The following is a 2538-nucleotide window of genomic DNA, read 5'->3' as shown; positions in this document are numbered from 1 at the left end:
GTACATCAGCTCTACATTGGTAAATCGGTAAATCTACACCAGTTCTATGTATACATTGTCTAAAAGCGAGGTAGAACTCATAGAATTTCATATAAGCATGAAACTGTCATAACAAGACCTGCACATGCACTTTATGAAACCCATGTAAGGTGGCAAACACACGTGCATCAATTTTTTTTTCTTTCATACAAGCATGTGTGAATGTGTGAAATTTGTAAATATACCAGTTCTTAGTTGTGGTATCCTCCCGCCATTCTTTACAACTGTCCTCGCTTGTTCCGTTGTTCTAAGTTGTTCAAGCACTTTCCCAACTACCGTATTTTCCAGCGTATTACCCGCACCCAAAACTCGAAAATTCCAGTGGTAAGGGAGAGTTGCGGATATATGCGAGATATTTCTTTCACTGCAGCTTCACGACAATGAGCATTGTGCCACGAGGCCCTCATAGCAGCAATAGCAACTAAACCACTCTCAACCCACTGATAGCGCTCATTTTCCAGAGCCCAACCATATAACCAAGATATTGGGTCAAGCCAGCTAACGTTTTGCCCCAAAATGCCATTCAAGAGCAGAGTGGCCAGTACACAAAAACGCCATGAATATGACAATGATAGGCACGAGTTAAATTCTGTTTGAAATGAGGTGGTGGCATTTGTCACCACACACCGTAGCATATTTTTGGATGCTTAAATTATTTATGTAAACTGTGTCTAACTTTTACTGTTTTGTTGTAGGATAATTGTATTCTGCTTCATAAAAGAATGGTAAGTTTGCGACACTTCTTCAGGTTTCATTGAATAGATGATTCATCCTCTTGATTTTTAATTGAATAGACCATTCGAAGCAAACTTTACGCTGAATGGATGGCTGAAGGTCTCTAAATTCTGTTTGAAATGAGGTGGTGGCATTTGTCACCACACACCGTAGCATATTTTTGGATGCTTAAATTATTTATGTAAACTGTGTCTAACTTTTACTGTTTTGTTGTAGGATAATTGTATTCTGCTTCATAAAAGAATGGTAAGTTTGCGACACTTCTTCAGGTTTCATTGAATAGATGATTCATCCTCTTGATTTTTAATTGAATAGACCATTCGAAGCAAACTTTACGCTGAATGGATGGCTGAAGGTCTCTATGACTTAACGGCGACAGGATGCCGTTAAGTCAAAGAGGCCTGACGTTGTGCCTGACTGGCCCGATGTTGCGCTGCTTTGTAAGTGGATTGTCAAGGCTTGGAAAGTGACTCCAGGTGAGATGGTTTGCAAGAGCTTTAAGAAATGCTGCGTTACAAACAGCATGAAGAGAGCAAACAGAATGATCGGAAGTTTGTATACGACAGTGACGACTGTGGCCCAAGCGATCGCTCTATTAAAGAAAATGTATTCAATATGCAAAATATCGGTGCTTTCTTTTTCATCAACAAATGTGTCATGTTGCTTTAGTAGCAAAATTGGTCCAGACTTTCCTGTATAAAATGTGCGTGAACTACGCGGGATAAATTTTTAAAAATTTGTGGACTGAAAGTGGGGGCACGGATTATATGCTGGTGCAGGTTATACGTGCGAAAATGCAATATGCTTTGCAGCACCAACAAGTCCCCACTAATGCCTGTTAGCGTAAAATTATGTGAAACGTAATTCCACTACAGGGCGAACCCTCATCACCAACCGTATCCTAGATATTTATTAATGAACACTTACCTCCAATTCTCAAACGTAAGAATGTCTCCTAAACCATTAATTAGAATGTGAATGTCCAACTTAAGTAACTTTTGCTGATTACGTGATCTTTATTGTGTGTACTGGTGGCCGCTGAGACACGCAAGCTGAAGCAAAAAACAAACATGCAGACCACATTGATCTACCTTCTGTTCCCGCTTTTCTTGCAAATGTCCAGTTTTAAACAAATACTTTGTACAATACCTACCGCCAGCAAGCTGTAAGACAAAAAAAAAAAAACTTTGGCGATGTGTTTTTTCCACTCCACAGAGTTAGGGTGAACAAAATTTGCCTCCACAATGCACTGTGGTGCTGAAAGCAGCCAACTGTCAAGGAATCAAGAAAGCCAAGCTCCCTTTTCAGCTTCTCTCTCTCTCTCTCTCTCCCCCCACCTCGTACCCCTATTTGTGAACCTACATCAAGTGCCCTCCTACCAACAAGTGCCAGCGAAACAGGTCAGCAAGAAAAGGGTAGAAAGCGGATGCACCTCGACTACGACAAAGCCTGATGGCTAAGCACACACCTTTATTATCATCATCATCATCATCAGCCTACCTATCATCCGCTGCAGGATGAAGGCCCCTCCCATTTCACTGGAGAGGCATTTATTGCCCACGCCTTTAACAGCCCTTCAATTCTAATTGGTGCCATCAACAATGCTATCAACATATTGGCCAATCCAGACAGTAGGGCCCTGACAGTAATAGCCATCACTTTTGTCACTTTGTACAAAACAAAAGCGTAGCTGACACTTCGTCCTTGAAGGCAAAGTGCCCTATCAGCCCAGTCCTCTGTACCCTAGTGAAAATCTTTAACTGG

This window comes from Haemaphysalis longicornis, unplaced genomic scaffold (genome assembly GCF_048455015.1).
Source record: "Haemaphysalis longicornis isolate Haplotype H1 unplaced genomic scaffold, Haemaphysalis longicornis Haplotype H1 scaffold_5, whole genome shotgun sequence".
NCBI classification, from domain to species: Eukaryota; Metazoa; Arthropoda; class Arachnida; order Ixodida; family Ixodidae; genus Haemaphysalis; species Haemaphysalis longicornis.
The sequence above is the reverse complement of the archived record's forward strand: the minus strand, read 5'-3'. Positions refer to the sequence as shown.